General features: G+C 29.4%; 1 protein-coding gene and 1 long non-coding RNA gene across 2 annotated transcripts in view; both read right to left on the reverse strand.

Annotated features, from left to right (window-relative positions):
• The window catches only part of LOC123263557 (RNA-binding protein Musashi homolog 2), a 100,418-nt gene extending 96,244 nt beyond the window's left edge, over window positions 1-4,174 (reverse strand). Inside the window, exon 1 of the mRNA XM_044726421.1 lies at window positions 3,821-4,174. The gene's annotated coding sequence lies outside the window, so the exon portion shown is untranslated. The remainder of the gene's footprint in view (window positions 1-3,820) is intronic.
• LOC123263646 overlaps window positions 1-27,550 on the reverse strand; it is a 342,430-nt gene that overhangs the window by 258,668 nt on the left and 56,212 nt on the right. The window contains exon 2 of the long non-coding RNA XR_006509199.1: window positions 2,467-2,469. This is a non-coding gene — a long non-coding RNA (uncharacterized LOC123263646). The remainder of the gene's footprint in view (window positions 1-2,466; window positions 2,470-27,550) is intronic.

Here is a 27,550-nt window from a genome sequence, read left to right on the forward strand (position 1 = left end):
GCCTATTAGCTTCCAATACATTTCTTGTAAAATTACAATAGAAATTTTTACCAGAGGGGTCAATATTTGAAAGCTTTACCCTATAAATAAGTCGCTTCTTTCTTTATCTTTCTTTATCATCTTCAATGCAAACATGCAATAATACTTGCTTCATAATTTTACAATTCATAATTAATTCTATGATCCGCTTCTTTTTTATAAACTAAACCAAAAAAATAAGCAAAGTTTAAAAGTTTTCCATTATAATTAATAAAAACCCAGCTCTCAAGGACTCGACGAGTTAATAGTTATCGATGCGTACTTCTCTGGAAGTAACTTTAACCCTCATAATATACTACGCTCTCCTTCATATTCGATTAGTTCGATTACTCGACGCAGGCGCTCTTACTTCCCTTTCTTTTACAATTTAAATCCAAACATTACCTTCAAAATTTCACCTTAAAAATTCCATCAACTTTTTTTTTTTTCAATTATTTTCCGATAAAACAAAAATTGTATCTAAATTTTAAATAAAGAAGAAGAGTAACTGAGAAGAAATGAAGAAAAGCAGATGTCGGCTAAATCTGTACTGCATGTCTCGGTACTTGCAAACACATATACGTTGTGTCCAATCCACCGATTCGTCTTTTCACAAGTTAAGAGATACGAGTTGATCTCCCGGGAACGGAACGAGTGTCGTCTTAAGAAAGCACCCTAATCATTCTCTGTCTCAATTTATTTATACTTTTTGTACCAAAACATTTCCGCGACAATCTACATTTAGGATATAAATATATAAAATAAAATATATAATCGGGTAAGGTAAGTTCTTTTTATTTTCTTTCTGTACTACTATTTGAAGGTACTTAAATGCATGTGATTGCTGAAGAGATTCGATGAGACAGCTGTGAAGAGATAAGCGCTTCTTATTCTTCTTTACAATTGATAAAAATAAGCTTGAGGGAAATCATATTTTTATTCTAGCTGGATATTTTTGTAAATTGTTATCTATTGGAGAGCCGAATTATCTAAGAGAATTATTTATAGAAGATTTAGTGATTAAAAATAATAATGTAAACTAAGATAAAAGCCACAATTATTTTTAAATATATTTAATTATCTATAATAAGAAAAACTATTATATAAATTTTTATTAAATTCTAATTGATTAAAAAATTGAAAAAAATTACTCGGTTCAAAATATTAAATGTTAATTATTAAAAAAAAGAGCTCCAGTTTATCAAACCAGCTTACGAGCGTCTTTCTTAACAATTTTGGTTAGAAAAGCAATTTTTTTAAATGCCGAGTTTAAATTAATTTCTTCATCTAATTATAAGATCTTTTTTTTTTTTTTTAATTAACAATATATGAAAAATTTATAAAATTGAATAATCGAAATTAATTGTAAGCTTTATAATATTTAAATAATGGGTGTCAATAACTAGTTGATAATTTTTATTAAGTTGAATCTCATATTACGCCTTTTTTTTTACTTTAACCTAAAAAATTAACTGTAAGGGTTTGAACTCTTTTGATTCAATAAATTATTTTTTATATTTTTAGTAGTAATTAATCATTTATGGAAATTATTATTAATAAACTTTAATAATATTGATTACTTAATAATAAGTTTCGATAAATAAGAATAAGCTGATGATTCTAGACATAAGCAATATAAGTGTCAATAATTGGGGCTAAGGTATGTCAATAATTAGATCAATCAGTTTTTTAACCGGTCAATAATTGGTGTATCCGGATACTCTACTTAATTATTTAAAATTAATTAGTAAATATCAGTGATTATCATTTTAAAAAAAGAAATTGATTTGTAAAAACATTACTTGAGACATTACCACAAACAAAATTCAACGATATTAATATTTGATTGCTTAAAAAAAATCAAATCATAACTTTGTCTTTTATAGTGTCAATAATTGGGGCTTTTACCTTATCTCATTTTTGAGCATGCTCAAAAAATCCATATGGGAAACCAGCCTGGATTCCCACATGGCGGTTTTGGATAGATTCCCATATGGTTTCCTATATAGGAATCCAGGGTAGGATCCTACATAGATTCCCATATTAATCAGGCGAAAAAAAATTTATTTAAAAAATTAAAAATATTTATGAAGTAATTGCTATTAATTAATTATTAATTGAGATAAATTCTGAAAAACGGATTGTGTAATTTTATCTAATGAAAAAACTGCTGGCGTCGGATGGACTTGAACCCGGTACCTCATGGTTGACAGTATTCTACGCTACTCACTGGCCTAAGTCACGTTCTTACAAGGTCTATGTTTATTCCACTTATATAAATTCACTATAGGAATCCATACTTCCGATGTGGATTTCCCATACAGGAATCCATCAACCCACAGGTTTCTATGTAGATTCCTACAGAAATTCATATTGCCTATGTGGATTGCCCATATAGGAATCCATGTATCCACAGGTTCCTATGTGGATTCCTATAGGAATTCATACTTCCTATGTGGACTCCTATGAGTTCTTATACGAATCCATACTTTCCTATGTGGATTCTCATATAAACTCATGTGGATTTTTTTGATAGCCCTATCAAAAAAATCCATATGGGAAACCAGCCTGGATTCCCAGATGGATTCCCACATGGCGTTTTCAGATAGATTCCCATATGGATTACTATATAGGAATCCAAGGTAGAATCCTACATAAATTTCCATATTAATCAGGCGAAAAAAAATTTATTTAAAAAATTAAAAATAATTATGAAGTAATTGCTATTCATTAATTATTAATTTAAATTAATCCTGAAAAATGAATTTTGTAATTTTATCATATCATTCTTATCAATAGTCAATTTATCATGATAAGTATTTTAGCTGCATTAGAAAATATGTCTAGATGCATAATTAAGAAATGACCATGTATCTTGTGAACTATTGACATTTTTAAAGATATAAGCTCATCCTGACATTGCACTCATCGAAACCTTTCATTTGAATACCCACATCAATTTTTCATATATTTATATATATATATATATATATATATAGCATATATATATATATATATATATATATATATATATTTATATATATATGAAAAATATATCAAAAGTGCATGTGGGTACTTAAATGAAAGCTCTTAATGAGTGTAACATCAGGATGAGCTTATATCTTTAAAATACGTATTATATATATATATATATATATATATATATATATATATATATATATATATATATATATATATATCAAAATTTAATATTTTGTTAAATTAAAAAAAAAATTATTTATAAAAAAACTGCATTTTTTTATTTTTAAAAATATTTTTTGCCATTATTTTTTTGTTAAAAATTTTAAAAAATTATTAAATATATGCTAAGTTAATTTTCATTAATTAAGAAATGACCTTGTATCTTGTAAACTATTGACATTTTTAAAGAAATAAGCTCACCCCAACATTACACTCATCAAGACCTTTCATTTGAATACCCACATCAATTTTTCATATATTTTATATATTTATATATATTATATATATGAATATATGAAAAATATATGAAAAATGCATGTGGGTACTCAAATGAAAGCTCTTGATGAGTGTATCATCAAAATGAGCTTATATCTTTAAAATATATATTATATATATGAATATATGAAAAATATATGAAAAATGCATGTGGGTACTCAAATGAAAGCTCTTGATGAGTGTAACATCGCGATGACCTTATATCTTTAAAAACGTCAATATTTAAGAAAGTACAGTGCAATTTAACAAAAGTAAAAAAAATTTCATTTATTTATAGTTTATAAGTCACTGCAATATTTATTTTTAAATTTCAAATAATACATACCTAAAAATCAATATAAATTTCCAATCTTTTCACATTAACGCACTCTAATATTGCATAGACTTCCCAAAACAATAGAAGATATGTAAAATTTTCACGATATTAAATATTATTAAATATTATTAAATATTATCCAAAAGACAAATAAAGTTCACAGGTAAATAATGCACAAAATTAAATTAAAAGCACGTGGTCATCCCAAATCACAATTGAGAACAAAACAAGTTATCCTGAAGAAGAAATATTACAGATGCAGGACAATAATAACAAATACAGTATGTATTTACTATATATTTATGTATTATATGTACATACATAATATTTATATAGCGCGTGTGTGTTCAGATCGCGCTCGAGCAGAGTAACTGAACAAGTTGGTTGGCATAACTCGCGAGGAAGCCCGAACATAACGACAAACAGACACTATCACTAGTTTAGAAACATATACATACATGCACATTGCAAGCTCAAGGGAGAGACGGAGACAAAGAGGGTGCAAAGAGGGCAGCACGTGAATTTGCGAGGGTGTAACAGGGACATTCTTGCGGAGTAGTGTATAATACTACGCATGCGCGTAGATTATAATATATTTTGTTGCAACCGGTGGATTTAAGGAGATCCAAGTACCCTTCTAGTGTAAAGAATGTCTTGAAAAAATACTAGGAAGAAATATTTTTATCTTAAAATTCATTTTTAAATTAATTAATAATATTTTTGAGGAAATTTCCGATAAATTTACTTATTAAATAATTATTAACATTTAATTGATTAATAAAAAATATAGCACTCTGAATTACCGGTATAAACTTGACAACACCGCAAGAGTTCCCTAACCTTTAAATTTATTTATGTTTAGGAGCATTTAATATATGGGTGATTCTCTGTAAGGATGTTTTTTACTGTCCCAGGCATTTTTTTATTAGAAAAATTGTTATTTTGTTACTAAAAAAAATTTATTACCAAAGTAAAACAACATTTCTATTTGAAGCATTGAAAACTAAAATGAAACAAATTTTGGTTTTTTTGCTATAAATTGGTAAACCACCGAAATAACAGTCCCCCGGGCGTCCCATTCCCAAAATTAAAACTTTGAGATTAAATTTTAAGTTATTCGTCCATAATATATAATTTGGTCCATAATGTTTATAAACTTAATTAGTTAACTAACAATCTTCTTCAATAAAAAGTACCGAAAATTAATTTGTTTCATTAAATTCATTAAACCAAAGTTTGTCCCGGACGTTTTAAGAACAGTCCCCTGCCAGAAGTTCAAAGCCAAAAATAAAAAATCCAGCGTGTTATTTTACCTTTTGGAAGGTTTATAAAGATCTAACTAGCCTTGAGTTAATAACCATAGGGCTGTTAGCGCTTATCGGCATTTTATTTAGTGTCAAAGCACCGTTTGTGCTAGAAATATGTGTCTGGGCCACTTGAAAACTCAGTCCCCTGGCAACTATTTTTATTTATAATTTATTCATAAAATTGGATCAATAAGTTTTAATATTATTCTAATTAATGTAAACATTCATTGAGAACTTGAAAAGTTGAATGCATTGAAATAGTTTGCTTGATTTTTCTCAATTTGATAAAAAAAAACAGTCCCCTGGCCAACAGTCCCTTGTGATGTTATATGGCAAAAGACACGCAAATATCGAAAAAACAAAAATTAATTTGGCTGTTTAAGAAATAAATAAATAAATTATTAATTAAATAAATAAATTATTATGATTAAGCTGATAGTTTTGTAGCCCTTGTTAATTTTTTTTCCTTATAAAATCAAAAATAATTTGGTCGGACAGTTTTGTACAGATTTAAGACGTCCTTACAAAGAATCACCCATATAACTAGCTCAAGACATCTTGTGCAAGAATATGAGACAAGTCTAATGCAAAGTGCATTGAAAAACTTTTTGACGGATTTTTTGAATCAGAAACTCACAACAGACACTTACCCATGACTTGCTCAAGATTTGCTCAAGATTCGTAATTCTCAGTAATTTGTTCATTTCTAAAGCAATTGTCAACCAAAAACTAACAGCAAATCTTGAAGCGTGACTTGCTCAAGATTTGCTCAAGATGCATCATGCATTATATATTTTATAGCACTTTTTCCCCTCCACTACTTGAAGATGTATTGATTCAGTGGTGCTCATTTTAAAATAATTTTGTCTTGATCGATAGAGCAGTAGGTCTATACTCTAAAAGGTTAAGCTGAATGAGATCCACTGATACTATAGTAAATATAGGAGGGGTAGAATGATGCAAACGGTCATTCGAAAACATTTGATCTTGAGCAGATCTTGAGCAAGTCTTGCACAAGTATATTCAGCATGCTTCCGGTGTCAATCTTTCTCAAGAATTGACATAGTTACCCAGGTAACTTGTGCTTGAGCAAGATTTAGGTGCCAGTGTCTTGAGCAAAACCCTTAGTAGCAAGTATCTTTTTCTACATATGGGTCTTGCTCAAGTTCAAGCAAAAAGAACTGGTTCAAGATTTATATATAACTAGCTCAAGACATCTTGTGCAAGATTATAAGACAAGTCTAATGCAAGGGGCATTGAAAAACTCGCAGACGGATTTTTCGAATCAGAAACTCGCAACAGACACTTACCCATGACTTGCTCAAGATTTGCTCAAGATCCGTAATTCTCAGTAATTTGTTCATTTCTAAAGCAATTGTCAACCAAAAACTAACAGCAAATCTTGAAGCGTGACTTGCTCAAGATTTGCTCAAGATGCATCATGCATTATATATGTTATAGCACTTTTTCCCCTCCACTACTTGAAGATGTATTGATTCAGTGGTGCTCATTTTAAAATAATTTTGTCTTGATCGATAAAGCAGTAGGTCTATACTCTAAAAGGTTAAGCTGAATGAGATCCACTGATACTATAGTAAATATAGGAGGGGTAGAATGATGCAAACGGTCATTCGAAAACATTTGATCTTGAGCAGATCTTGAGCAAGTCTTGCACAAGTATATTCAGCATGCTTCCGGTGTCAATCTTTCTCAAGAATTGACATAGTTACCCAGGTAACTTGTGCTTGAGCAAGATTTAGGTGCCAGTGTCTTGAGCAAAACCCTTAGTAGCAAGTATCTTTTTCTACATATGGGTCTTGCTCAAGTTCAAGCAAAAAGAACTGATTCAAGATTTATATATAACTAGCTCAAGACATCTTGTGCAAGATTATGAGACAAGTCTAATGCAAGGTGCATTGAAAAACTCGCAGACGGATTTTTCGAATCAGAAACTCGCAACAGACACTTACCCATGACTTGCTCAAGATTTGCTCAAGATCCGTAATTCTCAGTAATTTGTTCATTTCTAAAGCATTTGTCAACCAAAAACTAACAGCAAATCTTGAAGCGTGAATTGCTCAAGATTTGCTCAAGATGCATCATACATTATATATTTTATAGCACTTTTTCCCCTCCACTGATAAAACAGTAGGTCTATACTCTAAAAGGTTAAGCTGAATAAGATCCACTGATACTATAGTAAATATAGGAGGGGTAGAATGATGCGAACGGTCATTCGAAAACATTTGATCTTGAGCAAGTCTTGCACAAGTATATTCAACATGCTTCCGGTGTCAGTCTTTCTCAAAAATTGATATAGTTAGTTTATCGTTAAGCATCTTCAGATTTTCTCAATTTTCTTACACAATTGTTCAGCTATAATCTGGCCAAAAATTCTTGTACAAGTCTTGTTCAAGACTTGTCAATTGAATTTGTTACAAGTATGTGGAGCAAGACCCATAGGTAAAAAAATACACTAACTATCGAAATTGAGACCAGATTTGCTCAAGCTTTGAAAAAAATTGCTATATGGGTAATTGATGGGATTCCAGAGTCAAATATCCCACCAGTCACTATGGAATGCCTCTTTACTAATTTTTTAGAAGTTTTAAAAATTTGACTACTTCGCCTGGATAATCTTAATTATAAATTTTTGGATTTACAATTAAAATCGATGATGATGATACAGGATGCGATTTAGCGACTCTTATCGCGGATATTCTCTGAATCGTTATTGCAAACTGGAGAAAAAGTTTCGCGATAGCAAAACGGGGGATAAAAAGAGCAGCAGTATATATGTATACACATAGAGATGAGTGGTGATGAGGGGAACACGCTAATGGCCAGACAATGACCGGCGTTGCAAGCTTTTCCGGCCCTTCCAGCTTTAACGATGCGTTTTCGTTAAAGAATAAAGATCTCTCCAGCTCCAGCAAAAAAATGATAAAAAATAACCCTCAGGCGTTGACGTCTCAGTTTTAAAACTTTGAATATTGTTATTTAATCAACTGCGAATCGATTATTGTAATTATAATCTAGATTTTACTTCGGAATATTATCGTGTTCTTTTGTATACTCATTTTCAATGTAATCGCGAGAAAATCCTGTACTTGTCCTCTTGTTCCAAATAACGGTATTGTTGAATATTTTTTTTTTTTTTTTTTTTTTTTTTTTTTTTTTATTCAACGATACTCATTTCTTCTTAACCATTTTTTTTTTGACTTCAGAAATTTGTATTTCGTTTGGGATATTGTTGTTGTTATTATTATTATTGTTTTTTTTTCTTTGAATTTTAAATTCAGGCCACGCGGCATTGTTCTCCTGTTCAATATCTTTTTTAGATTTCTTTCTTCACTACACCTACTATACCATTACTAAAAGGCTATTGAATAAGTTCATTTGTTGGTATATAACTTTAGAATTATTACACTAAAAATAATAATTATAATAATAGTAAAAATAATAATAATAATAATAATAATAACAAAATTTTTCAAATTGTCATTACTATTATAATTATTATTATTATTAAATTGTGTGTGTGTGTGTGTGTGTGTGTGTGTGTGTGTGTGTGTGTGTGTGTGTGTGTGTGTGTGTGTGTGTGTGTGTGTGTCTGTGTGTGTGTGTGTGTGTGACTATGTGACTCACTTATAACTTTTGAACGACTAAACCGATCGGAATCTACTAAACGGCGTTCTAAAGAGTTCCCTCAAACTTAGATTTCCTAAGAATTTGAACCGATTCGGACCGATAGATTTTGAGAAATTTTAAAAAATCTCAAAAAAAAATGAGAAAAAAATTTTTTTTGAAAGTGGTTTTTTTGGAATTTTTAAACGGCTCTATCGATCAACTTCAAAAACTAATCTGCCCTTAAGCTTGAAAAACCACGCCGATCGTCGCTAATCCGGTCAAAATCGGTTGATTCGTTCGAGAGATATCGTGAACGAAAGAAAACCGAAAAAAGTATTTTTTTGACATAACTTCGTCATTTCTTCTCGGATCTTTTTTGATAATACAGTATAATTTTTAGAGGTTAAAAAACCGCGTCGATTGCCTCCAAAAACGTAGAAATCGGTTGATTGGTTCGAGAGATATCCTCGATAAAATATTTGGAAACAAGTGTTTTTTTAACATAACTCCGACATTTTTTGGAATAGCTTTTAAACGGATGCACTGATCAATTTCAAAAACTAATCAGCTATTAGCATGAAAAAATTACGTCGATCGCCGTCAAGTTGGTCAAAATTGGTCAATTCGTTCAAGAGATATCATGAACGACAGAAAACCAAAAAAAATGTTTTTTTGGAATTACTCCAAATTTCCTAGTTTTATCAATTCAAACTTGAAGATTCTTCATGAAATTAAAAAAATTGCGTCAAATGCTGCCAACCGCGTGAAAATCAGTTGATTCATTCAAAAGTTAGTGCGGTTTGAAAATTTAAAAAATATAGTTCTACACGGTGAGAAATTTCCATTATTTTTTATTCTGCATGGATTTTAGATATTACAATGGTGCATATTACTAGTGAACCTTATTGACTCAGAATAAAATTTTACAATGGCCCATAGTAATTTCCGAAACAAATGAAATCAGACATAGTAAATGGTAGAAATTGAAATGTACCATAGTAAAATGAAATATGCAATAATTTAAATTTCCGAATGTACTATAGCAAAAAAAATAAGAAAACGTTTGTAAAAAATAAAAAATTTTAGAGTAAAAAATGTTTTTAGCAATCAAAAAAAATATCAAACCAAACAAGATTTTTTTTGTTTGCAATAATTTTTAAAAATATTTTTTTAAAATATAGTTTTTTTTATTTTTTTTTTCATTTTTAACAATGAACGTAGGATTTATTTTGGCAGTTAATTTTATTATGAATAATTATAAACACAATATATAACTTTTAAATTATTTTTTATTATTATTAGAAGTGTCGGTTGCAGGTTAACCATCAAATGTTTGTTTTCATTTTAATTTTTCACGGTAAATTATTAAATATTTTATTATTTATGAATCTTACAAATTTTCATTAACTATTCATGTGTTGATGGATTTATAAACTAATATTTATTTAAAACTTAATGTTTATTGCAATTTTCATAACACCGTTAACCCTTCGTTGGTCGCGCTATGAGCGATTCCCCGCTTTTTTTTTTCAATTCGTTATAAAAAAAAAAATAATTTTTTCCAGCCTTAAAAAATTTAGCTATTCCTTCTTCAATTCATTTAGCATGCACCTAAACAGTTTTTAAAGTTGTAGGTATTTTTATTAATTAGATATTAAATAATAAATGTCGTAAGAACATGGAATCGCGGCAATTCCCCGTAAGCGCGACCAAACCCGACCATGAAATTTTATTCGCAGCATTGCCAATTATATGAAACTTGAATAAATAAAAACAATATGGCCGTCATCAGCTGTTATAGTTGTTATGCGCATGTCCCATAAAGTTATTTATTTAATTTATTTGTGCAATGTTATTGTAAGTAATTTTAATATAAAAATAAAAATATAAATAAATAAATATAAATATAAATATAAATAAATAAATATCATTACGTGGATTGGATCACAAGAATAATAATATTACTACTGTTTCAAGTCATTATTCTTAAGTAATAATTCTTAATATATATAATTTCTGTTCTTATTATGTGTTCTTATGTACAATTCTTAATTATATGTGAATGTTATAAAATGTAATTTTTCAATAAAAAAAATATTAATTTATGAGGAACTTTCATCATCCATTTGATTTCATTGTTCTATTGCGCTAATTATTAATTTTTATTTCATACCAACTCAAATTTTACCGCGCTTACTTAAAAGTATACTTGGCAACACTGTAAGAAAATTAACATTGCGGCGATTCCCTAACCACGCGACCAATGAAGGCGGGCAGTGAAGCGCGACCAACGAAGGGTTAACCACTACTGATAGCGTCTGTAGACTTATGTTGACAAAACAAAGCAGCACGAAAAAATGAAAGAGCGCGCGTCGCGACTGACGCGCATACGTTTACTATGGGACATTTGAAAATTTCATAGTCACAATTTTAAATTTAAACCGAGTACACGTGACTAAATGTGAAACTTTTTTATAAATTTTTATTGTCGACTGAGCAACAGAAATTTTACTATGGAACTATAATGAAAAGTTTTAAGCACACTAACAGTTTTTGTTCTGTCAGTTTACGAAAATTTTTTATATATGTTTATGTAACAGTTGCATGGTCAAATTTACTATGGTCCCTAGTAAATATTGATTGGTACAATATGATATTCTTAAATTTTTATGGTAATATTTTGAATTGAGTCATTAAGGTTCAGTCTTATTATGTATGCATAGTAAATTTCTACAGAAATTTCTCACCGTGTATGAAACTTCGATCAGACTTTTGAGCTCCCCGAGCTCAAAAGCATAGAAAAGCTATATTTTTAAGCTGGAAGAGCTTAAAATAAGACATAAATTATATTTTTGAGCTAGAAGAGCTCAAAAACATCATTAGTGCAGTTTTATGCACCTAGGAATGGAATTAGCGGGAAGTCGCACGGATGGCCTTTAGGGTCTACCGTTTTTCTAATTTTTTTATTCAATTTTTTATTTATTTTTTTTTTTTTTCACCACAATATTTCAGTATGAGATCTCATACCATCCCCACGTAAAAAACACAATAGCTTAACTAGTAAAGTATTTGACGCGCAACCAAATGATCCAGGTTCGAGTCCTGGTCTGGGCTGTCCGAATTATTTTTTCGATAACCGAAAAAAGTTCCACTGAGTAAGATTCCTTCTTTACAAAATTCTAAAAAATTGTCTTTAAAAATTAAAATTTCAATTATATTCTCACCATTATTGTATTTGTAACTTTAAAATCTACTTTTTTATGTTTTCTGTCACTTTCTAAATTCAATATTCTATTCAGAAAAATATCCATCATATTCTTCTAATAAATTTCAAATGAACTTCCATTTCAGATGCCAAAAATTTAAACACTTCGACAATTCCTAATTATCTTTTCCTCTAAAAACACACTTAGATTGATATTCACCATAATAACACAACCATTAAACCACAATATTAAATTCCAGCAAAGTTGGTCAATGCTCTGGAGAATATATAAGCAGTAGGGTATTCCCGGTGGTGATTCTCACGCGAATTAATTGGCTCGTAAATTAGCTGACACTATCCGCGAACAAATTCCTCAACTGTGTATCAGGACATAAGAATATCCTTCTGATCTACGAGGTATTTCATATGCATGGAGAAGTTCCATATATTCCACGCATTCCTCCAAAAGTTATTATCCAAAAGTCATTGGTCAATTATTTATTCGGTCAAATTTGAACCATGGAAGAATAAATGTTGAAGAAACAAACGAGCTGGAAAACTTGCACGATATAATGAGACTCTGAGAGACGTACTTGTTAGATTCTCTATGTACTGAGGGAATAAATACCCCAGGTTTATTTTTCGTTTTAGTTTCTTTGCCCCTACTTCTAACTACTTCCAGTTAGTACTTCTCAAGAAGAGATCTCTTGGAGACTCAATTTTCTTTGCACCTGTTGCAATTCCAAGTCTTGCAATTTTTTTATTCTTTTTAAGCCAATTCCATTTCTGAAATAGTTAATTATACTTTAGACTTGTATCAACAGTATTAGTACTTGTTACTTGTCTATGTTTAGGTTAATAAAGTATATCACGCGTTGCTGATGCTGCTGTTATCAAGTTTCCAGGCAATAACACTCGCATCAGTACGATGATCGTAGTATGGCGGTAAACGGCTTATCTGTCACTCGATGTTCACTACCACTATCATCATCATCATCATCATTTCATCTCTATTCTCTATAAATAGAGGGATTTAACGACTCGAGTTTATTACAAGGCCTGAAAAATATAATGTATGATAGGTTATTTTTATATTTTAATATTAAATATGTAACAGAGAATGCATAAAAGTGATAATAGCTATTATAGCAATCTTTTTCAAGGCTTGAGCAAGTCTGGTCTCAATTTCGATGGTTAATGTCTCTTTCTACCTATGGGTCTTGCTCCAGATACTTGTAGCAAATTCAATTGACAAGTCTTGTAAAGGATAGGCCAGATTATAGCTCAACAGTTGTGTAAGAAAATTGAGAAAATCTGAAGATGCTTATCGGTCTAACGATATCAATTCTTGAGAAAGACTGACACCAACATGCTGAATATACTTGTGCAAGACTTGCTCAAGATCTGCTCAAGATCAAATGTTTTGGAATGACCGTTTGCATCATTCTACCCCTTCTATATTTACTATAGGATCAGTGGATCTCATTCAGCTTAACCTTTTAGAGTATAGACCTACTGTTTTATCGATCAAGACAAAATTACTTTAAAATGAGTACCACTGAATCAATACATCTTCAAGTAGTGGAGGGGAAAAAGTGCTATAATATATATAATGCATGATGCATCTTGAGCAAATCTTGAGCAAGTCACGCTTCAACATTTGCTGTTAGTTTTTGGTAGACAAATGCTTTAGAAATGAACAAATTACTGAGAATTACGGATCTTGAGAAAATCTTGAGCAAGTCATGGGTAAGTGTCTGTTGCGAGTTTCTGATTCAAAAAATCCGTCAGAAAGTTTTTCAATGCACCTTGCATTAGACTTGTCTCATATTCTTGCACAAGATGTCTTGAGCTAGTTATATATAAATCTTGAACCAGTTCTTTCTACATGAACTTGAGCAAGACCCGTATGTAGAAAAAGACACTAGCAATTAGGGTTTTTGCTCAAGATACTTGTAGCAAATTCAATTGACAAGTCTTAAACAAGCCTTGTACAAGAACTTTCGGCCAGATTATAGCTCAAGAATTGTGTAATAAAATTGAGAAAATCTGAAGTTGCTTATCGATAAACTAACCATATCAATTCTTGAGGAAGACTGACACCAGGAGCATGCTGAATATACTTGTGCAAGATTTGCTCAAGATCTGCTCAAGATCAAATGTTTTCGAATGACTGTTCGCATCATTCTACCCCTCCTATATTTACTATAGGATCAGTGGATCTCATTCAGCTTAACCTTTTAGAGTATAGACCTACTGTTTTATCGATCAAGACAAAATTACTTTAAAATGAGTACCACTGAATCAATACATCTTCAAGTAGTGGAGGGGAAAAAGTGCTATAAAATATATAATGCATGATGCATCTTGAGCAAATCTTGAGCAAGTCACGCTTCAACATTTGCTGTTGGTTTTTGGTTGACAAATGCTTTAGAAATGAACAAATTACTGAGAATTACGGATCTTGAGCAAATCTTGAGCAAGTCATGGGTAAGTGTCTGTTATGAGTTTCTGATTCAAAAAATCCGTCAGAAAGTTTTTCAATGCACCTTGCATTAGACTTGTCTCATATTCTTGCACAAGATGTCTTGAGCTAGTTATATATAAATCTTGAACCAGTTCTTTCTACATGAACTTGAGCAAGACCCGTATGTAGAAAAAGACACTAGCAATTAGGGTTTTTGCTCAAGATACTTGTAGCAAATTCAATTGACAAGTCTTAAACAAGCCTTGTACAAGAACTTTCGGCCAGATTATAGCTCAACAATTGTGTAATAAAATTGAGAAAATCTGAAGTTGCTTATCGATAAACTAACCATATCAATTCTTGAGGAAGACTGACACCAGGAGCTTGCTGAATATACTTGTGCAAGATTTGCTCAAGATCTGCTCAAGATCAAATATTTTCGAATAACCGTTCGCATCATTCTACCCCTCCTATATTTACTATAGGATCAGTGGATCTCATTCAGCTTAACCTTTTAGAGTATAGACCTACTGTTTTATCGATCAAGACAAAATTATTTTAAAATGAGCACCACTGAATCAATACATCTTCAAGTAGTGGAGGGGAAAAAGTGCTATAAAATATATAATGCATGATGCATCTTGAGCAAATCTTGAGCAAGTCACGCTTCAAGATTTGCTGTTAGTTTTTGGTTGACAAATGCTTTAGAAATGGGTAAGACAAATGCTTTAGAAAGTCATGGGTAAGTGTCTATTGTGAGTTTCTGATTCAAAAAATCCGTCAGAAAGTTTTTCAATGCACCTTGCATTAGACTTGTCTCATATTCTTGCACAAGATGTCTTGAGTTAGTTATATTTAAATTCGAAGCAGTTGTTTCTACATGAACTTGAGCAAGATCCATATGTAGAAAAAGACACTTGCAACGAGGGGTTTTGCTCAAGACACTGTCACCTAAATCTTGCTCAAGCACATGTTACCGGGGAAAATCACTCAAAAGAAAAGTATACTGAGTTTAATTACGATTTAATAAAAATTGTCGATGCTATCGTACTTACAAGCCTTATTATCTCGTACAAATACATCTATTAAGTGTTTTGTAACTATAGATACCCAATTTAAACAATTGTAAGATTCACAGTCAACCACTAAAAAATACATAAACTTTCTAATTAAAAGGTATTTTCTTAATTAGACTCGGAAAATATCTAAATTTTCCATAAATCCGTCATGAGAAATGTAATAGCAATCTTTGAAATCTACGAACAATAATAAAATTTTTATTAAAAATAATTTTTCACTTTCCGCGCATGTAATCTAGTCTGATATGTATAGAAGACATCCAGTCTAGAGTTTAGAGTTTAAGGTCTCTTTATTCAACATCCAGCCTCGTGTTTCACGTAGATGCATGTTTATTGCTGCATTAGTTTGAGCGCCACCGGGGGATAAGCCGTCGGCTTGGATTTTCCTGGTTTACAGCTGGATTTCTCCATTCTCCGACAAGCCACGTGACCATTGGGAACTATCAACATGTTGCCATAGCAACAATACATTACATTTTTATTTCCATTCTTCTTTTTCTTCCTCCATTTTTTTCTATTTTGATCGACATTTACACTGAAAGAAATATTGATAGTTAGCTGAATTATAACGTCATGATTAAAATATTTCTAAACGTTTTTTTTTTTTTTTTGTAGTTACTCGAACTATGCATTAGTTTAAGTAACTATTGATAAATAGTTACATGGACTGTATTTAAATAAATATTTTTCTATTATCGTGTTAAGATAATAATTAGGTGACTAAAGGTTGTTACAGACGACGAAGATAGCTTAACTGTCCGAGCCGTTGGTGCGCAACCAAAAGATCCGGGTTCGATTCCCGGTTCGGGCTGTAACAATTATTTTTTCTGTTTTCTGAGTTAAAGTTAATAAAGATTACTATTAAGCCCATATTTAACTAAAAATAGTTTAAGTAATTATCTATTGGGGTTCAATATAATTTATTATTTTAGGTATAAGAACTTCAATTAAATAGTGGCGACGCTATTTAACTAGATTTTGCTAGTTCAGAGAACCAGATTTTTCTCTCAGTGTGGCCTAAAAATTAAGATTCCAATGATTAGTTACATTAAATCGTTAGTTTTCATATCACAAGTTTTAAATGATCTGACAATTTTATAATTTTAACAAATTCATAAAAACTCGGTGGAATTTTTTTTTAAAGGTAATTTGTTGAAAATAATCCTAAAATTTAGTTGGTGATTTTTAAAAATGATTATTAGAAAACTATAAACGAAATTTTTAAAAATAATTCTTGGAAAATATCTAAATTTTCCATAAATTCCGCCAAAAGAAATGTAATATATTATGCTATAGACAGCGTCTGACTAACAATACCATTTATTTGGAATATTTAAAATTGTTTATTCAATAGAATTAATAAATCAAGCATTCTGTATGATAAATAATAATATTTAGAGCTTATACATTGAATTTTAAGAAAATTCGTTGATTAGTCTTAGGTAGATTTCTTTATAAATCTGTTGCAGAGGTACTCATGTTGGAATTTACATAAAATTTTGCTATATGTTTTATTTTGTTGAGTTTCACCGAAAAATAGCGTCAGCTAAAAAGTTTATATATATGTGATAGAACCGGGCTTGTAAGCACGATTACGGCCGCAATTTTTGACGGAACTCGATGAAACTCAATACATTTATTCTATGAACGAAAATCTCGGTCGAGTTTGAAAACGGGGCAAATCGGTCAATTAGTTCCAAAGTTGTGGGTGTTTGAAAAATTTTTTCATTTTTATTAAAATAAAAATTTAACGAGATTTTCCCAAATAAATTCAAAAGCATTGATAACTAAATTTTGGCGATTTAATTTTAAAGTTCAGGTAATTATCAATTTACCTTATTGTACTTTCTTTTTAAATAATTATTAATATTTTTTCTCCAGCTCATAAAATCAGCAATATGAAAAATAATTATTTTTATGTGAGTATCTTCGAATAACTACTGTATTACTAATTCTTTAAAAATTCCTAGTACTGCAAACATTGTAATTTTATTATAATTTAAATAATTATATCTAATATCTCATATTTAACGACCTTAAATATATTTTTATATATTAAATATTTATAAAATTCATCAGATTTTCATCGATATTAGACAGCGCTTGAGTAAAAATACCATTTATTTGGAATATTTAAAATTGTTTATTCAATAGAATTAATAAATCAAGCCTTCTGTATGATAAATAATAATATTTAGAGCTTATACATTGAATTTTAAGAAAATTCGTTGATTAGTCTTAGGTAGATTTCTTTATAAATCTGTTGCAGAGGTACTGATGTTGGAATTTACATAAAATTATGCTATATGTTTTATTTTGTCGAGTTTCACCGAAAAATAGCGTCAGCTAAAAAGTTTATATATATGTGATAGAACCGGGCTTGTAAGCACGATTACGGCCGCAATTTTTGACGGAACTCGATGAAACTCAATACATTTATTCTATGAACGAAAATCTCGGTCAAGTTTGAAAACGGGGCAAATCGGTCAATTAGTTCCAAAGTTGTGGGTGTTTGAAAAATTTTTTATTTTTATTAAAATAAAAATTTAACGAGATTTTCCCAAATAGATTCAAAAGCATTGATAACTAAATTTTGGCGATTTAATTTTAAAGTTCAGGTAATTATCAATTTACCTTATTGTACTTTCTTTTTAAATAATTATTAATATTTTTTCTCCAGCTAATAAAATCAGCAATATGAAAAATAATTATTTTTATGTAAGTATCCTCGAATAACTGCATAACTAATTGTATAAAAATTCCCAGTGATATAGCTCAATAAGTTACAATTTTCATTATTAAATCTATAATTTTTCTTAAATTTATAAATTTTACCTTAAGGTAGTAACAAATATTTAAACTATTAAAAAAATGTATCCCCCTTATAAAATTCGTCACATGATAAAAAAAAAAAGATAAATTGTTTAAAAAAGAAAAAGCAAAGATGTCTCGGGCAGGTAACAAAAAAATATAAAAATTAATATATAAAAATGCGGCTCGGAGTATGAGTACAGCAGTGGTGCGATGACATGGACCGGACAAACATTATGGATGACATTGTCAACGGCAGAGGGTCCAAGAGGAGCCACCAGACAACGACGCATGCTGTAGTACCACCAGCGCACCAGAGTGCACGAGACACCACCGAATAATTCATCCCTATGATCGACCCCAGCTCTGCACATATTAAAATTTTTTTTTGTAATAGTTCATTGCATTATTATTATTATAATTATGATAATTATAATTATAATAATATATAAATATGTTGATGTTGATGGTGATGATTGGTGTATCAGCAAACAGCCAAGCAATAATAATTGTGGATGGATTTAAGCATAAACCAGCAACCGGAAGACGACTGATACCGGCGAGGTGTGGTAACGACGATGATTATTAATCACTCGCAGATCCCGCGTGTGACTGTCAGTACAGAAGCGGCATTCACACTACACCGCACACCAACAGACTTAACACACACAATCTAATGTGTCAACTAGCTGTACCAAAAGCTTGACTAATTGTTTTGTCATTACGGATTATCTGTTCGATGATAAATCCGAAAAATATTTGTACACTGTTAGAAATTTTTGTCAAATTACAATCATATTACAAAACAAATAATGAGTAAAATTACAAATCAGTGTACACGGAAAGAAAATTGTATGAAAAATTACAATGAAAACATCGTAATTTTTAGTGTAGGACATTGCAGTGCCGGACCAGAACTCAAACATCGTAATTTATACGATGCAACATCGTAAATTTCTATCACTCAAATTAGAAAGAAGTTAAGGTCACCGAAAAAATAATTCTGCATCATCCAGGAATCGAACCCGGTGTCCTCTCCGCCTCAAGTCCAAGGTTTATCCCCTCACGCTATCGGAGGGAATATCTAAAGTTTCTGTTCAGTCACATAATAAGACCCTCGATACAGTAGTTGGTCATCTTTCGGTGGTGGCGTCGCAAACTACTAGACTCTGTCTCTCTTTTATTAAAACATATAGTATGCGTCCTTATTCACTTGCTCTTACGGAAAAAAAATTTACTAAATAACATCGTAATTTTCAATAATTCAAATTGTATTCTGTAGACGGCAGCATCGTAAAAATGGAGATACTGAAAGTCTAGTCCTGGATTACGATGTTACTATAGTAATTTTTCATAGGATTTTTTTCCGTGTATAGCAATGCGAAATAAAATACAATTTATGTAATTTTTCAACAGCCGTCAGGAAATCTACTAAGATGGATTGTAATTTTACAATCTTCTTGTATAAACCTAACACGCATTGTAATATTACAGAACCATTCGTCAATTTTTAAGAAGAAGCTTTCTAATTTTGCAAACATTTTTTGTTATTTGATTCGACATAATTGTATGTAAAATCACAAAAAAAATATTGTAATTTATATTACAATAATCTCATAAAAAATTTAAAAAGCTTTTTTTTATTTTTACAATTTTCATTGTAAAATTACACAGTGCAATGTAATGTTACCAGACAATTTTAATTATATTACACGAATTGTAATTCTACTTTACTGTTTTCCAATTTTAAAAACAATACTTTTCAGTTTTACAAAAATGAGACTGATGTGTCAAAAAACAACAATGTCCTTCATATTTATTTTTACTAATTTTTAGTCTATGGTTGTTTATTTGTAACAATAAATTCGAGGCATCATTTATCTTTTATAAATTTTAATATTACGCTCAAACGATCATTTCGAAATCAATATATTTCAATGAGTATATGTTAGACTTTAATTTTTATAATATTCAATGAATTAAAAATAATGTAAAAGTTAGTTACTTTCCATCAATAAACACCATCAATAACACAAATAATGTAAATAATAAATAATAAGCCATAAAGCTCAATCACCTCATAGGATTAGCTTATAAGAATAATAAGATGTTAAATCAGCTATCGGTCATACGGCGTAGGGTGTTAGGTATCGGTCTGACAAGCGCGAGGCTCGCGTTCGATTCTTAGTTAGGGTAAATATTATTTTCACATTATACCATCAGAGTTGTAAAAATGAGATCGATGTAAGATGCAAAACCTTGTCAGCGCTGCATAAAAATAAAATGAAAAAAAATATTAAATCAAATCTTTCTATTTTATTATTTCAATTCAAGTAAAATTCAAAAGAAGTAATGTAATTTTACAAACTTACACTGTTAAAAATTTCTATTGTAATTTTACAAGAAATGTATTGGAAGCTAATAGGCAAAACATTTATTTAAAATTACAATCGGGTATAGTAATATTACAAAACATACATAGCTCTCTGAAATTACTAATTTTACAAAACGGTTTTGTAATTTTACAAATATTTTTAGATTAGCCAAGTTTGTAAAATTACAATACTTTCCTTGAATTTTACTTCAATTGAAATAATAAAGAAGAAAGATTTAAAACTCTGAAAATAATATTTACCCTAACTAAGAATCGAACGTAAGCCGCGCGCTTGTCAGACCGTTACCTAACACCCTACGCCGTATGACCGATAGGTGATTCAACATCTTATTATTCTTATAAGCTAATCCTATGTGGTGATTGAGCTTTACGGCTTATTATTTATTATTTACATTATTTGTGTTATTTGATGCTGTTTATTGATAGAAAATAACTAACTTTTACATTATTTATAATTCATTGAATATTATAAAAATTAAAATCTAACATATGCTCATTTAAATATATTGATTTCGAAATGATCGTTTGAGCGTAATATTAAAATTTATAAAAGATAAATGATGCCTCGAATTTATTATTACAAATAAACAACCATAGACTAAAAATTAGTAAAAATAAATATGAAGGACATTGTTGTTTTTTGATACATCAGTCTCATTTTTGTAAAACTGAAAAGTATTGTTTTTAAAATTGGACAACAGTCAAGTAGAATTACAATTCGTGTAATATAATTAAAATTGTCTGGTAACATTACATTGCACTGTGTAATTTTACAATGAAAATTGTAAAAATAAAAAAAAGCTTTTTAAATTTTTTATGAGATTATTGTAATATAAATGACAATATTTTTTTGTGATTTTGCATAAAATTATGCCGAATCAGATCACAAATAATGTTTGCAAAATTAAAAAGCTTTTTCTTAAAAATTGACCAACAGTTCTGTAATATTACAATACGTGTTAGGTTTATACATGAAGATTATAAAATTACAATACATCTTAGTAGATTTCCTGACAGGTGTTGGAAAATTACATGAATTGTATTTTATTCGCATTGCTATACACTGATTTGTAATTTTACTTATTATTTGTTTTGTAATATGATTGTAATTTTACAACAATTTTTAACAGTGTATTTACTTCTACTCAGGCTGCTGAATGGCACTTTTTATTATTATTTAAAAGACTTACACTCAAAGTAGACCAGAAAACCAGAAGCGTGTTGGGTAATTATGCAGCTCCTGAAGCCCTCGTATAATATATGACCCCAGAAGACTGCGCCGGTAATGGCAGTAATGACCGAAACGTGAAATTCGTATATGATCCTGATGAGCTACCTAAAAGGATAACCTTCCTCCGCTATTATATCACATTATAAACCGCTTTTAAGAAACTTTTAGATGATATTAGATTTCGCGTAATAATGTGAACTGATAAATATCATGTGGCTTTGTCAAAATATTATTAATATTTACTTGCTTGATGGTTTGTGTGTTATGTGTGCTGACACAAAATTGTGGAAAAATAATGTAAATACCTTGGAAGAGTTAAACTTTTTTACTTTCATTAAAAACTCTCATTTCTTCGGTTTACGGTGAGAGGAGTTTCCACGAATTAAGCTACAACTACCGAGTCTGGTGTATCATCCCTCCCGTTTCTTCTTTCGGGCTTTCAGTATTCAGAAAAGGTTCGCCCAACTATACAGTATATATCCTTTAATTTAGCAATGCATATCACGAGCAACAACAGATGTGAATCCTGGGTTTTTTTTCTTCAATAAAAATTATTAAAATTTCAGCTATTATTAATGATAATAATAATAACTAATAGAAAAAATAAGATTTAGTACCCAAATAATGGATTTGTTTTTATAATGTTTTTGGTACTTGCAAAAATTACAAAAAACATTTTTTGATTTAAAAAACTGATAGAATACCATGTAACTTGCGTTCGCTTTACATTTACTGGTAAAACTAACTAACTGCATAAAACCTATATCGTCTTCTTAAACAAACGTTCTATCAAAATAACTACCGAATTTAAACACAACCTTTTAAAGTAAGTACACTAAATTATTTATTCATTTAAACTATTTTTTAACATTAATTATACTAATTGAAATATTATTTTAACTGAAAAATAAATTATTTTAATAACTATTAAACTTATCAACCTTCAAATTCTCGCATAATGTTATATTTTTATTAAGTACAGCAAAAATTTTAATATTATTATGATTTAAATAATTATGTGTAATATCTCATATTTAACCAGCTTAAATATATTTTTATATATCCAATATTTATAAAATTCATCAGCTATTCTTCGATATTGGACAGCGCTTGAGTAATAATACCATTTATTTGGAATATTTAAAATTGTTTATTCAATAGAATCAATAAATCAAGCTTTCTGTATGATAAATATTAATATTTAGAGCTTATACATTGAATTTTAAGAAAATTCGTTGATAAGTCTTAGGTAGATTTTTTTATAAATCTGTTGCAGAGATACTCATGTTGGAATTTACATAAAATTTTGCTATATGTTTTATTTTGTTGAGTTATACCGAAAAATAGCGTCAGCTGAAAAGTTTATATATATGTGATAGAACCGGGCTTGTAAGCACGATTACGGCCGCAATTTTTGACGGAACTTGATGAAACTCAATACATTTATTCTATGAACGAAAATCTCGGTCAAGTTTGAAAACGGGGCAAATCGGTCCATAAGTTCCAAAGTTGCGGGTGTTTGAAAAATTTTTTCATAAAAATAAAAATACAAATTTAACGAGATTTTCCCAAATAAATTCAAAAGAATTGATAACTAAATTCTGGCAACTTAATTTTAAAGTTCATGTAATTATCAATTTACCTTATTGTACTTTCTTTTTAAATAATTATTAATATTTTTTCTCCAGCTAATAAAATCAGCAATATGAAAAATAATTATTTTTATGTGAGTATCTTCGAATAATTACTGCATTACTAATTGTTTAAAAATTCCTAGTACTGCAAACATTGTAATTTTATTATAATTTAAATAATTATATCTAATATCTCATATTCAACGACCTTAAATATATTTTTATATATTAAATATTTATAAAATTCATCAGATTTTCTTCGATATTAGACAGCACTTGAGTAATAATACCATTTATTTGGAATATTTAAAATTGTTTATTCAATAGAATTAATAAATCAAGCTTTCTGTATGATAAATATTAATATTTAGAGCTTATACATTGAATTTGAAGAAAATTCGTTGATTAGTCTTAGGTAGATTTCTTTATAAATCTGTTGCAGAGGTACTCATGTTGAAATTTACATAAAATTTTGCTATATGTTTTATTTTGTTGAGTTATACCGATAAATAGCGTCAGCTGAAAAGTTTATATATATGTGATAGAACCGGGCTTGTAAGCACGATTACGGTCGCAATTTTTAACGGAACTCGATGAAACTCAATACATTTATTCTATGAACGAAAATCTCGGTCAAGTTTGAAAACGGGGCAAATCGGTCCATTAGTTCCAAAGTTTTGAGTGTTTGAAAAATTAGTTCATTTTTATTAAAATAAAAATTTAACGAGATTTTCCCAAATAAATTCAAAAGAATTGATAACTAAATTCTGGCAACTTAATTTTAAAGTTCATGTAATTATCAATTTACCTTATTGTACTTTCTTTTTAAATAATTATTAATATTTTTTCTCCAGCTAATAAAATCAGCAATATGAAAAATAATTATTTTTATGTGAGTATCTTCGAATAATTACTGCATTACTAATTGTTTAAAAATTCCTAGTACTGCAAACATTGTAATTTTATTATAATTTAAATAATTATATCTAATATCTCATATTCAACGACCTTAAATATATTTTTATATATTAAATATTTATAAAATTCATCAGATTTGATTCGATATTAGACAGCACTTGAGTAATAATACCATTTATTTGGAATATTTAAAATTGTTTATTCAATAGAATTAATAAATCAAGCTTTCTGTATGATAAATATTAATATTTAGAGCTTATACATTGAATTTTAAGAAAATTCGTTGATTAGTCTTAGGTAGATTTCTTTATAAATCTGTTGCAGAGGTACTCATGTTGAAATTTACATAAAATTTTGCTATATGTTTTATTTTGTTGAGTTATACCGATAAATAGCGTCAGCTGAAAAGTTTATATATATGTGATAGAACCGGGCTTGTAAGCACGATTACGGCCGCAATTTTTGACGGAACTCGATGAAACTCAATACATTTATTCTATGAACGAAAATCTCGGTCAAGTTTGAAAACGGGGCAAATCGGTCGATTGGTTCCAAAGTTTTGAGTGTTTGAAAAATTAGTTCATTTTTATTAAAATAAAAATTTAACGAGATTTTCCCAAATAAATTCAAAAGAATTGATAACTAAATTCTGGCAACTTAATTTTAAAGTTCATGTAATTATCAATTTACCTTATTGTACTTTCTTTTTAAATAATTATTAATATTTTTCCTCCAGCTTATAAAATCAGCAATATGAAAAATAATTATTTTTATGTGAGTATCCTCGAATAACTGCATAACTAATTGTATAAAAATTCCTAGTGCTATAGCTCAATAAGTTACAATTTTCATTATTAAATCTATAATTTTTTTCAAATTTATCAAATTTACCGTTCTTAAGGTAGTATCAAATATTTAAACTAATACTCTGAAAATTGATAAATCTACCTTCATTAGAATAAAAATTTGACGAGATTTTTCCAAATAAATCTTTCATTAGTTTGTTTATAATTTTTTTTTCTTGCTTCTATAAAATCATACTTTACAATAATAACTAGCCAAATAGTAAAATAGTATAAGACTACTAGCTAGTGGAACAAACCACAGACCGAGTAATCCGATTTCACGTCTGGTGGTTGTGCTGAAACTTCTGTTGGTAATTCTTTTTGTTCGTTTTCATACACCACACTTTGAAAATAATCTTACTTTATCGTCGATACCCAACTTCTTATATCAGCTTTCTTCATGGTTACAAGAACAACCCAGGGTCTATTATTTCCATCAGTGACCACCTTTCTATGCTCGATTTCTCCGCGTACTTATTAAACTCCGAGCAACTATTGTTTCTTCGTCGACAATGCTCGCTTTTTTGTATCCAGATCTCTAAAGCGACTCTGGAGCTGACGGGCGTGGATAATTCTTAGGGAAAAAATTGTTTAAATATCGTGACTTAAATCAGATATTCTAAATCGTCGGTGATAGTGCAATACCTTGTAATTTAATTTGTAAATACCTTGTAACTGGTAAAAATATAATTAATTGAAAAAGGTAGATTTATTAATTTGAGCACTAAGTAATAGTTTAAATATTTGATACTACCTTAAGAACGGTAAAATTTATAAATTTAAGGAAAATTTATAGATTTAATAATGAAAATTGTAACTTATTGAGCTATATCACTAGGAATTTTTATACAATTAGTTATGCAGTTATTCGAAGATACTCACATAAAAATAATTATTTTTTATATTGCTGATTTTATAAGCTGGAGAATGAATATTAATAATTATTAAAAAAGAAAGTTCAATAAGGTAAATTGATAATTACATGAACTTTAAAATTAAATTGCCAGAATTTAGTTATCAATGATTTTGAATTTATTTGGGAAAATCTCGTTAAATTTTTATTTTAATAAAAATGAACTAATTTTTCAAACACCCACAACTTTGGAACTAATCGACCGATTTGCCCCGTTTTCAAACTTGACCGAGATTTTCGTTCATACACGGAAAGAAAATTGAAGGAGTTTTTACTATTTTACTATTGTAATTTTTACTAAATAAAATAGTAACGGTGGACTATACTTCTCATTTAGTAATTTTTACGATCTACTATTGTAAATTTTATCCAACAAATAAGACTAGCAAGAGTCTTAAAAAGTCGAATACTATAGAGCAAATTATACAATATGTGTTTGTGAACTTTACAATTCAACTATTGTAAAAATTCACAGTTGGTTTTTTTAAAAGAAATATTAGGGAGGGAGAGAGATAGAAGAGTGGACTAATTGGTACCTGTACAGTAATCGAAAAAAGAAACCGACATTTTCGTGCTATCTGGGAATCGAACCCGGAACTCTGTGTTGGCAGCCAGAGACTCTCCCTCTACGCTATCCGAGGTAAACTAAGACACATATCCTTTAACATTTACATAAACTCGAAGTCTAGCGCTGTGCACGGCCATCACTCACACTAATTGAGAAACATTCCAATTCAACTATTGTAAAATTTGCTATAGTTCTATTGGAAAGATACAGAGGCAGCACTGGAAATTTTCATCTCTTACTTTTTACAATAGTAATATCGTATTTTTTCATGAATAAATAGTATTTTTTCTTCTAAAATATTTGACAATTAATAGTAATAAAAGTATAGTCCAGCTTTACAATAGTTGTATCGTAAATTTTCCCAGAAATTTTTTCCCGTGTAGAGTAAATGTATTGAGTTTCATCAAGTTCCGTCAAAAATTGCGGTCGTAATCGTGCTTACAAGCCCGGTTCTATCACATATATATAAACTTTTTAGCTGACGCTATTTTTCGGTATAACTCAACAAAATAAAACATATAGCAAAATTTTATGTAAATTCCAACATGAGTACCTCTGCAACAGATTTATAAAGAAATCTACCTAAGACTAATCAACAAATTTTTTTAAAATTCAATGTATAAGCTCTAAATATTATTATTTATCATACAGAAGGCTTGATTTATTAATTCTATTGAATAAACAATTTTAAATATTCCAAATAAATGGTATTATTACTCAAGTGCTGTCTAATATC

This window comes from Cotesia glomerata, linkage group LG4 (assembly GCF_020080835.1).
Source record: "Cotesia glomerata isolate CgM1 linkage group LG4, MPM_Cglom_v2.3, whole genome shotgun sequence".
Classification (NCBI taxonomy): domain Eukaryota; kingdom Metazoa; phylum Arthropoda; class Insecta; order Hymenoptera; family Braconidae; genus Cotesia; species Cotesia glomerata.